Consider the following 12,410-nt stretch of genomic DNA (forward strand, 5'->3'; position numbering starts at 1 on the left):
TGGGTGCACTTGGGCGTGGTCAAAATGACGATGTCCCTCAGGTGGGTTTCTCGCCTGTTTCCAGTCCCGAAACGGAACTGTGCGAACCTGGGGGTCATTCTGGACTTGTCCCATCTGAATCCCTTGGTTTTTTTGCCTCTCCTTTCGGATGACCACTCTGTCCCAAGTCTGGCTTCTTTTGGAGCCGGGCGCTTGGATGGTGTCCCTGGACCTCAAGGACACATATTGGCATTTCCCGATTCATCCGAGGGTCAGGGACTGGCTCGGTTTTGTTGTGGGGTGTCAGAGTTACCGCTTTCGTTTTCTCCCGTTCAGGTTGAACCTGGCAGCTTGCGTGTTCAAACGTCTTAATGAGGTCATTGTGGCCCCATCTGCGTCTGTTAGGTGTTCGGTTGTTGACTTACCTCGACAACTGGCTGGTTGGGGCTCCCAGTCAATCCGTGTGTCTGCTCGCCAGGGTGCTTTCCCAGCTAGCTGAGTTTGGGTTCCTGGTGAACTGGCGGAAGTCCCATCTGGTTCCCTCCCAGGTTCGGACCTGGCTGGGTCTTGTGTGGGACTCTCGGTCTGCTTCCTTGTCTATTCCTTCGGAGTCTCTCCTTCGGCTGCGGTCCCACATGCGCTGGTTTCTGGGGGGCTCCTGGGTCACCCAGCGGTAGCTCAAGGGTCTATGCGGGAGCCTAAACTTTGTGATGTTGGTCTATCCGCCGGGTCGGGTTTGGCTTCGTCGGCTGTTCTGGTTCCTTTGGGGATATCCCTTCCACCTCTCACGATCGCTGGGTTCGACCCCCAAGGGCATTGCGTCGGCTGCCGAGTCGCCGGCTTCCTCTTCGGGTTTCACTGCCTAGGTGCCTACCCGAGCCCTCGCTCAATGTGTTCATGGATGCGTCTCTCTCGGCTTGGGCTTTGTGACCAGTGCTCACCAGGCCAGCCTGGGACAGTGGGGTCCGTCCTTCCGTCGGGCCCACTGCACGGTGCAGGAGTTCGCAGTGGTGTGGTTTGCGCTTTGGAGGGTTCGAGTTGCCCGTGGATCGATGATCCAGCTCCATTTGGACTGCTCCCCGGTGATTCATTACCTGAATTGAAGGGGTTTCACGTGGTCCTTGGCTCTTTGGGGTTGGTTACTTCGGGTGACTCATCTGCTGAGTTCTCGGGGTTCGGCTCTCCTGGCGGTTCACGTCGGGGGGGAGAGGGGGGGGGGTTGTCCAACGTCCTGGCGGATGGCCTGTCCCGGTTTGTTCCTGTCCAGTCCATGGAATGGACGATCGATGTTGACTCATTCAGTTCGCTCTGCCAAACGTTCGGGCACACGGAGGTGGACCTCTTCGCGTCAGAATTGTCGAGGTGTCTTCCGGTATATGTGGCGCCCTTCCCCGACTGCGAGGCTGTCGGGATTGATGCCTCTTGGCAAGACTGGTCGAGGTGGGGGTTCCGGTACCTCTTTCTTCCGGTTCAGCTGTTGCCCCAGGTCCTGGCTCACTTGGAGACTTACCAGGGGCGAGTTGCCCTTGGCCCCATGGTGGCTGGCCCAGCTGTGGTTTCAGGCGCTGCCTACCTAGTGTCTCAACCCAAGCAAACTGTCTCGTGCATTGTTTCACCTCCGGCCTGCTCATGCGCCACCTGAACTGTCCTGGTCTTTGGACAGAGTGCTCTCCTATCTCTCTTCTCCTCAGTTTGTTATGGCTCCTTTGGTTCAGGATTGTTTTTCGAAGGCTCTTTTCCTCTTGGCAATGGCCTCTGGGGGTCACGTCGGGAGCTTCATGCTCTCCTCCGGCACAGGGGTTTCTGCTCTTTCGGTCATGGTGATAGGTTTGTTTGTCTGCAGCCGTCTCCTTCTTTTCTGGCAGAGGCTGCTGCTTTCCGGAGGGGTCCTTGGGTTGTTGATGCTTGGTTGGTCAGGCCGGGGTTGCATCATGTGTTGTATCCAGTTGCAGCCCTCTGCTCTGCTGTTATTTGCGCACCACGGCTTGTGTGTCCGGGGACGCACTTTGGGTTGATCTGGTTTACCTTCTTCCCTGTTCGCGGGTACGGTTGTCTCAGGTCGTCCGCAGGGTTATCAAGTTTAGTCAGCCTGCGGTCTATCCCCGTGCCCATGATGTTCGTAAGTTCGCTGCTTTTGCTGCCGTTTTTGCGAACATATCCTGGGCTGACATTCGGGCACGGAGTTTTTGGTGGTCAAACAGGGTCCTGGCTGCATGCTACCTCGTTAATGTTTTTGGGCCTAGTCGGGCCTGTGTCGCTTTGGGTCGGCGGTTGCAGCCTTTTGTCTCGACTTTGAGTTGAGGTGTGGAGCACCGACTGTTGGATTTCTGGGGCTTGACTCATATATTCAATTAATTGATTATTGTATTTAAATAAATCGAAGGACCACCCACTTTTGAGAAAAGAGGGAAAACGAGTAAAAGTGATCATTAGAATGACACTAGAGAACCAGTGTCTATGAATATTAATTAAAAGAATAATCACTGGAAAATAATGAATAGACTGTATTATTAATTAATTAAAGACAAAGCCTTAAATATCAACATTGGGGGGGTATTTCTAGAAGTTCATATACTGTATATCTAGGAACCAGTGTGGTTCGTCACTAGTTCATTGTTGAGTTAGTAACATAGTAAATCTAAACTACAATAGATTCAAAGATATGATAACTCAAATTATGAATATTAAAGATTATGAATTATTGAGCAACAGTAAGAGCAAACACATTAATTACCAAGTCATCATTTCTGGCAATAAATTATTCACTATAAAGATCCTATATGAATTATATGGAAATCAGTAATAATCTTAGATAAAATTGTACGAAATAAATGTCTTATCTGTAAGACGATTTCTGTAACGCCATTTTGTCATTCGTCCTCGTGGTCACTGGATCCCAATAAAGAAAGAATCCGAGGTGAATATCACGAATGAAGAGAAACAACTTGTCTACTCCTCGTATACACGCTGAAATCAGAGAAATTAAGTAGCATTTGATTAGGCTACGAATTATTTCAAGTATTCATGAAAACTGAGAAAATGTGGAAAATCAACTAACGTTGTGTATTAGGTATCCATGCTGTATAACGACAGACTACCCACAAATATACAATCTAGAATGATGCATCAAACGAGAATAGTATACTTAACATGAGCGTATCAAATACTAAGGTCTGCCGAAACCGCGTCAGTCATGCCCAGACGTCCACTGCTGTGTACGCGTAATTATAGGTCGTGGCTTCAATTGTTGACACGCTATTAACTGGCAGGGCACTATAGAACACGTGAATAAGTAATTGTTGACTATTGAACGGGTATCAACGTAATTCTTGTCAATAAAAACTCCCCAGTCACTACCACGTGTCTTGCCACTCTTCTCGCCAGGGATGCCTCGTGTACAATGGCGTCTCCACCTTCCCTCAACCCGTCTCTCGCATTCACTACAGAAATTATTAATCACGGATAATTCTTTTCCGCATAATTATTGATGTAATACGTTAATGAGAACTAGGTTGCAATTATAGGGACTTAAATATTATCATATTCTCGTTTAATGGTGTTAAACGAGAAATGGAGAAGATTTTTATTCTCTCCATAGCATTCGTACGTAACAGATAAAACTGCTACTTGATAATAATTTGAGTTAATAACTCTCGGTTTTAGATTATCGGGAGTCATATTATCCGTAGGTAATTATTACACGGAATACTGATAATTTTAGAGAACCACATTCAATTCTCTAACAGATTGGTAATAAACGTGTCTAACTTTTAACTAGACATTATCTGACGCAATTTTGCTACTCGATTTCATGAGAATTCTAGCACTAATACGCAGATGAAATGGTTAATTTATGTTGACACTACCGTTAGTGAAATTAATAACTACTGTAGTTAGTATATAATGATGATGATGTATTATAATACAATAGTAGTTTATTAGTGTTGGAAATTTCCAACATAACTCCGGGGGGAGAAAACTCGGGTCGCAGTGCAATGTTGAGTACTGACGTACCTATCCCGAAGTTAGTATTAATGTTAGTATGTTAGTACACACATAACGGATGTCCCGTAATTGTCTAGGACATATAAGACTTTAAGTCTTGTAAAGGAACTCATGTTAAATGGAAAACATGGAATTGTGAATCATCTAAAGTTAATGACTACTAAAACCTACAATGTACTCCTTGACTGGTGTTACGATGACATGTAACGGTTATGTTACTAAGTCTTAAGTTACTAAGTCTTAAGTAAGTTACTAATGGCAAACTCATAGATTCTCTAGATGAAATAATGTTATAGTTGATAGCCTACACAAACAAATTAAGGATTAAATCATACAATTTAAGGTAACTGAGAATCCACTGTGAGGTGAATGTCTTGGGTCATTGTGACTTGTAACGGATTTGTTACTTGACATCACAACACAGTATCATCATGATTACTCAAATTGGATGGGAAATTATTTGCTCTTAGTCAGAGCTATAATAGGCTTGTAGTTTCCGTTTGCAGTGTTGAGCAGCTGCTCTAGTTGGGCGGGTGCTCGGTGGATCAGAATTGTTGTCCTCGGAAACTGTTGGTGAAGCTGGTTCTGTTAAACACTCTCGTTCTGCTAATTCGAGAGGTACCAACTTCTCAATTGGTTTTAGGGTAGTAGTGCCTCGGCACAAAACCCGTACTACTCTGAGGATGCCTTGGTGATCTGGGTGGATAGAGACAATTTTGCCTATAGGCCATTCTGATCTTGGTCCATCACTGTCAACCAATACTAGGTCTCCTGGTTTGAGTTGAACTTTATTATAGGGGCTCGAAGCTCCATAGTGGTACTCTCGTAGAGCTGTGAGGTACTCTCGAGTCCACACCTCATTCCACCTTTCAATTACTCTCGAGAGATGTCGGTAACTTTCTACTAAGTCACTCCTGGTTACATGGGAAGGGTCGACGGGATCCTCTTCTGCCAAAGGTATCAGAGGGCTCAGCAGGCCTCCATGTATTAAATGTGAGGGACTCAGGGGCTCTCTCTGTGAGAAATCATCTGATAGGTAAGTTAATGGGCGATTGTTGACTTGCACCTCAATTTCCACGACGAGTGTTTGGAGTTCAGAGTAACTAATTTTCTGTCGATGCAAGGTCTTCCTTAAACATTTCTTGACAGCCAATATCATACGTTCGTAGTACCCACCTTGCCAGGGGGCTCTTGGAGCAATAAATTTCCAGTGGCATTGTCGTCTCTGCATGACAGATTGTACTTCTGGATGATTCCATATCTCTCGTAGGCTGGCTTCTCCTGCCACAAAATTTGAACCATTATCAGATATCATTAGTTTGGGACAGGATCTGCATGCTGCAAATCTACGAAAAGCTTGGATGAAGGCTTCAGCACTCATGTCAGAAGTCACTTCTAGATGTACGCCTCGTGTGGTAGCACACGTGAAGAGGCAAATATAAGCTTTCACTGGTATCTTATCTGGAGTGCCAGTGAGAAGCAAGGCTCCTGTGTAATCGACACCAGTGGTCTTAAAGGGACGAAGATGACTACTCTCTCCTTAGGGAGTGGTGAAGGTCCTGGGTAAGGATACACTCGAGCATCATATCTTTTACAGATTACACAGAACTTAACCCTTTAACTGCGCAACGCGCCTGCAGTCCCAGGCTTCGGGTGCGGAACGCACCTCCGGGTGTTTTTATTTTTCACTTTCCATTCAAAACTCCTGCGGCTACATGGGGTTCACATCAGCTTCCTCAGGGCTCTTGTAAACAGTCGCCATCTTTAACAAAAATCATGGTCCACATTGCCGGGTGTCAGAGCCTCAGTAGTGAGTGAGCAACCAAGGCTGGCGCTTGCAGCATGAGCGCACAGCACTGCTGTTCAGCGTGTGACCACAGCATCGCCTAATATTGTCAAAATATATATATAACCTGTTTTATTTAGCCATGATAGTATAATAGAAGAGCCCGAGTGTGATAATGACTGGGTACAATGTTCAAATATCAGTGATTCATTGCTGTTCACGATGTTCACAGTGCTAGCCACAGCACCACAGCATTATTTCGTCCATCTAGGAATCTTCAAACGACTTTTTAGGTTCCTTTTCAAAATAAACTTGTGGTCAATTATTCATTTACAGGTATTAGTGACCAGGATTGTGGTTATAATTAGCATTGTGCATAGGAAGGAGGAATTTTGGTGAGGGAGGGAGGAAGGGAGAGAATTGAGGTAGCCTCACTGTGTGGCAGTAACTCTTGTTTTGCTCACCATACTAGCTTAGTGGTTCGCTATGGGCAACACATATGTACATGTGTATATACGGTGTGTATATAGTGTAATATCAGCACCAGGAGTATATTGTGAGGAGCTATTTTGGTGAGGGAGGTGATGTCGTAATCATGGCGTCGTCCGCTGTGTGCTGTGTGATTTGTCATGCAGTGTATGGTGGCCACTGTACTGTTTGGACACAATACCGGCTTACTTGCATAGTTCTGGTAAATAAAACATGTAGATAGGTATATATAACATGTGTAATTAGTGTAATAAGAACAATAACAGAATGGTGGGAGGAGCAATGATGGTGAGTAAGATGTTGGAGTGAGGGAGGGCTGGCTGGGTGTGGCTGCTCACACTCGCAGTGTTCTGAGTGTTTATGGTGAATGTATATAGTGTGTGACAGTGTATAGTCTGTAAATAGATTGTATATATACATAAATTAGCATGATACATGGTAAATATGTGCAACATATGTGTACACAAGTGTCATGCACGTAACACAGTGTCTTCAGACAGTATGGATGTTTTACTGCCATAATGTAGTGTACGTGTTCATTATACATAGGATTGGCACGTAAAAACAAATAAAATGTATTTGGAACTGTGCGCAAAAATGAACAAAAATATATTCGCGGCAACTCGCGCGCCCCGCCCCGGGCGCCTCACCGGCCCCAGGAGCATACTGCTCTGGCGCACGGGGAATGATGACGTCATGCCCCATCTTTTGGACCCCATAGCAGTCAAAGTAAGTACAATTTCGAACTTCCGTTGCTATACCCATATACAGGGAGGGGTTTTTGCCACTTTCAGAAGAAAAAATAATTTTTTCCCGAGTTTTCATTTCTTGCGCACTGGGGGGGGGGGTGTCATATTTATAGGCCGCACAGTTAAAGGGTTAATTGTAATCTGTGATAGAATGGAAAGTTTTCCACCAGTCTGTGAACTCTGGACATCGTAAGCAAATCCGAACATCCCCCACTTCTGCGAACCATTGTTCGTCGAACCGGGTGAGTAAATCTGGCCTAAAAGTGTGCGAACTAGCCAGAGATTCGTTGAATCGGGGTACGTTGAATCGAGGTTATAATGTAATACGTGGGTGGCCTTCTGCTAGGCCCCCATGTTTGTACATTTTCAGGGGTTTCAGAGTTAGATCTCCTTTGTTAGCTTTGGGTTTTTACCGGTTAATAACACCTTGCCCGGGCTTCACATAGCAATCAGCCTATGAGCCCTTGAAAGCCCTGTCGGCCCTCGGTGGACCTCTGGCTGCGTCTTCCGAGTTCCAGCCCGCCTTGTGCGGGTTTGAAGGTTGCTGTGTGCCCTAGTCTCAGGGTGACAGTCACCACTTTTGCCTCCATCATGCTGCCTCTTGGGTCAACGACACCTTTGACCTGGAGTCTTGCAAGTCGTGTTCTCTGCTTGTTCTCCAATAATATTCTGATGACATTACTGTTAGGGAACAGGCAGCATCCACATTGTATGCTAGGTTTAGGTTGTCTGCAACGTGCTAGATTGGTTTCCCACTGGTGGATCAAATGGATTGGTGGATCAAATGGCTTAAAAGGTTTGAAAATATGTTGATAGTTTCTGACATCAAAAGTGCTGAAAGAAAGCGTGCCTTTCTACTTCATTATGCAGGTGATAGAGTTTGTGACATATTTGATACACTGAAAGACACTGGTGGTGCCAAAGATTATGACATTGCCAAAGCCAAACTAACAGAGCATTTCAAACCAAAGCAAAGTACTGCAATGGAAATTATGCATTTCAGGAGAGCCAGACAATACAATACAATACAATACAATTTTATTTTATTTATACAATACAATTTTATTTAGGTAAGGTACATACATACAATAAATATTTACAAGGATTGTTTGACTTATAGGTAGAGCTAGTACATACAATGCCTAAAGCCACTATTACGCAAAGCGTTTCGGGCATGATAAACTTAAATGACAAGCTTAATACTAATTGAGCATAATGAGTAGAATGAAAACAAGAAATGAAAACATAGATGAAAAAGCAGCACAAATACAATTATGTCGACAAACAGCGCTCTTTAAAGAAAAAAACAGACATTGGTTGACAATAGAAGGGTAAGGTAGGTTACAGGGAATTTATTAGGTATAGCTTCGCTTTTAACTTGAACTGGTTGAGGTTGTCTTTAACATGGTTGGGAAGGTCATTCCACATTCTGGGCCCCTTGATTTGTAGAGCATTTCTAGTTTGATTAAGTCGTACTCTAGGAATATCAAAACTGTATTTATTTCTGGTGTGATGCTCATGGGTTCTGATACAACCTTCTATGAAGCTTTTGAGATCAGGATTGGCATTATAGTTTAGCGTTTTATATATGTATAATACACATGAGAGAATGTGCAGTGACTTAATGTCTAACATATTCAGAGATTTAAGTAGGGGTACCGAGTGCATGTCTGGGGCCAGAATTGGATATTGTCCTAATAGCAGCTTTGTGTTGAGTAATTAGAGGACGTAAGTGATTTTGGGTAGTAGAGCCCCAAGCACAAATACCATAGTTGAGATATGGATAGATAAGGGAGTAATAGAGAGTCACCAGGGCAGGGCGTGGTACATAATATCTGATCTTAGAAAGAATGCCCACAGTTTTTTAAACTTTTTTGATATGTTTAGAATGTGTCCCTGGAAATTAAGCTTGTGGTCAATGAAAATGCCAAGGAATTTGCCATCTAATTTGTTACAAATTTGGGTATTGTTTATTTTGAGATTTATTTGATTAGAGGATTTATTGCCAAACAGAATATAGAAGGTTTTGTCAATGTTAAGGGTGAGTTTGTTGGCAGTTAGCCACAGATGGACTTTATTTAGCTCAGTATTTACTGTGGCATTTAGAGCAAGGGGATCAGGACTGGAGTAAATGAAGGTTGTGTCGTCAGCAAATAGAATTGGTTTGAGGTGTTGGGAGACATTTGGAAGGTCATTAATGTAGATGAGAAAGAGGAGAGGGCCAAGTATGCTGCCCTGGGGAACACCATTGTTGATGGGTAGGGTGGGAGAAATTGTTTTATTCACAGAAACATATTGGAGCCTGTCAGTAAGGTAGGATTTGAGGTATTGTAGGGAGTGTCCTCTGACTCCATAATGATGTAATTTAAGAAGAAGGTTTTGGTGGTTGACAGTATCAAAAGCTTTACGCAGGTCCACAAACAACCCAACAGGGAACTCATTTTTATCAAGAGCTGTATGAATCGAGTTAAGCATACTAATAAGTGCATCGTTAGTGCTTTTTTTGGGTCTGAAGCCATACTGGCAAGGGCTAAGTATATTGAGTTTGGCTAGATATGAGTAAAGCTGCTTATAGATTAGTTTTTCAAAATTTTTTGACAAGTTTGGCAGGATAGATATAGGTCTGTAGTTGTTAACATCTGTGAGATTACCACATTTGTGGACAGGCGTTACTCTCGCTTTTTTTAGAATTGTAACGGGGGGTGGGGGAAATAGCTCTATCTTGTCCATTATTCCACCCCCCAGTTAACTAACGAGGCCGGGGGAAACAGCTCTCTCTAGTCCGTTATCCCGTCCCCAGTTAGCTAACTATTCTAGAGCACCTCCAGAGTTCCTAAGACAACCTCTCTCGTTCAACACCTTGTAACCTAGGTATTTGACTACCTAGGTGCTACGACTACAAGGCGCCGTCACTTGATCAGTTACCCGAAACTCTAGAGAGAACTCTAGAATACATAATCACTGCCACAAACGTATAAGTGAAAACGAAAGGAAAGAAATGAATAGTGAAGTAATTAGTGAGGGTTTGGGGTGAGAGGCAGAGAGGTGGGAGGAGCGAGAAGGGTCATTAGTTGAAAGTGAGAGTTTAGAGAAGGGTGGAGGGAGAGGTGTAGATAGGTAGAAGTAGAAGAGTAGATAGGTAGAAGGAGAAGAGTAGATAGTAGAAGTAGAAGAGTAGATAGTAGAAGACGAAATGCTGCCACCATCCATTCATGATCATTACATACAAGACAAGGAATGGAACTTGTCTGTATCACAAAATTCTCAAAAGATGTTATCAAGATATCATTATTAGTATGGTCCCATCTTTATCATGTACTCATTCTAAACCATGAAACCAGTAACTACAGAGGCTTTCTCACCTCAACTCAAAATCTCTAGGGAACAAAGTTAAACACAATTTAAATAATAAATTCATAATTATATTTCACATGAAGTATCATAATTTAGCAATTCAATTAAAATGTTCCAGTTTAATATGCAAAGTGAGTCATCATCCAAGAATTCGAGAACCCTACAACTTGACTGCCCCTGATCATCACACAACATATGTAAACACGACCAAGTCACCTAAATGTTCACTCACCGAGGACTGAGTCTAAGTTGAATAGAGAGGGGGGGGGGGGTCTGTAGTTGACAGAGACTCCCGCCCTGCCGGCCGACAGCCTTCCTGCTAGGCCGTCTCTTCTGCAATCCTGACTGCCGTTCTGTCTGTTAATGCCTCATGCTGGATAGCTCTCCGAGTTTATATTGGGGAACCTAGTAGCTAACTCCGCCCACAAGTAGATAGCCTCCGGCACTACCAAGCCACTCCTTAAACGTCGGCATGTTTGAAGGCTACCAGACTACAATTATAAGCTTAGCGGAAGCAAGGTGAAATTCTCATGATCTGACCTCAGGTCACTTGGGGTCATTAACGCTTTGAGGTGTGAGATCTCAGGCAGACAACTGGCGCCTCTCCGATCCTTGTCTGTGACTCATGTACTCTATGTATGTATTAACCTAAACCAAACACTTTTACAGTGTTACATCTCCCCTTCTCCCCGAAAATAAAGTTTTTGCAACACTGCTAAAGCAAGCTAGCTGTGTGCGACAACTTTATTAACGAAAAGAATACATCCTAGCTAAACAAATATACATCATCCTACTCTAAAAAATGAAATATGTAGACAGACGTCCATTGTCTCTGGCTGGGCGACGTCACTGCTTGGTCTTGTAGATAATCCTGTACCACATTTCTTCAACACAACTGCCTCCGTCGCTTCTCCGTCGTTAACGCACAACAACACTTGGTCAACCCGAAAGCCGTTACTACTTGAACTGCGCACAGGACCGTGGAATTCGGTTGTCCCAGCTGATCTGTAATTGGCCCTACGTCAGTCACCATGAGAGACGTATATTGGGGTTCTTCACAGCTATAGGGACTACAAGTTTCGAGACCTTCATATAGTTGCCAACAGTAGAAATCCCATCCTACTCTTCTTCCTCCCTGTTGCTCCAGCACGCCTCCTTGAGAGAGCTACTTCTGACAGCCACATCAAGTCTGCATGACACAGGAAGAATCACTCAACAGAGCTACCTGCTTGCAGGAGGGGCGGCCAGTCAAGGCAAACGATCCTGTCTTGCAATTGCGCTCCATGCAATGATGCTGACACCAGCAAGGGACACTAGGTATCATGTCTCACTCAGCTTGTCTTATCTTCTCTTCTTTCTTCTCTCTATTTCTTCTCTCTTCTTTCTTCTTTCTTCTTTCTTCTTTCTTCTTTCTTCTCTCTTCCTCCTCCCATGGGTCTTAGACAAGCGACCTGGGGTCCATTGGGGGTCTGTCCGTCCTGGGGTCCATCCTGGGTAGACCGATGTTGGTGGGACAGACTGGAGTCGTTGTTGCTCCTCTTCCATCATTACTGGGTCGTCTGGGGTCGTCTGCAGAACGACCTGGGGTTCACTGGGGGTCCGTAAGTCTTGGGGTCCACTGGGGTCCGTCCGTCCTGGGGTCCACTGGGTAGACCAATGTTGACCGACCGAGAGGGCTGCATCTTGGGGTCCCCTGGGGTGGTGGTGGTGGTGGAGCCATGACCTCCAGGTAGTGGGCTGGTCGTGGTGGTGGTGATTAACGCCCGTGAGTGTGGTACACAGCAGCCGTCTCCCTCTTTTGTATGTGCGTCTCTCCTCTCTTCTGGCTCCCACCTGTGGGTGAACAGAAAGGCGACAATATCGTGCTCCCAAGATATGTTATGTGACCCTGTAGTTTGTATAGGGTTACACAGTCCAGTCATACCGCTCTCCTCCTGGCAACAACTACACTTAAATTTTTAAAATAATCCAATTAACACTGAATGATATTGACTTGGTGGAACATAAGACAGTAACAGAGGAAAGTTAGAGAAGAGAGAATAAGGTCA

Source organism: Procambarus clarkii, chromosome 57 (assembly GCF_040958095.1).
Source record: "Procambarus clarkii isolate CNS0578487 chromosome 57, FALCON_Pclarkii_2.0, whole genome shotgun sequence".
NCBI classification, from domain to species: domain Eukaryota; kingdom Metazoa; phylum Arthropoda; class Malacostraca; order Decapoda; family Cambaridae; genus Procambarus; species Procambarus clarkii.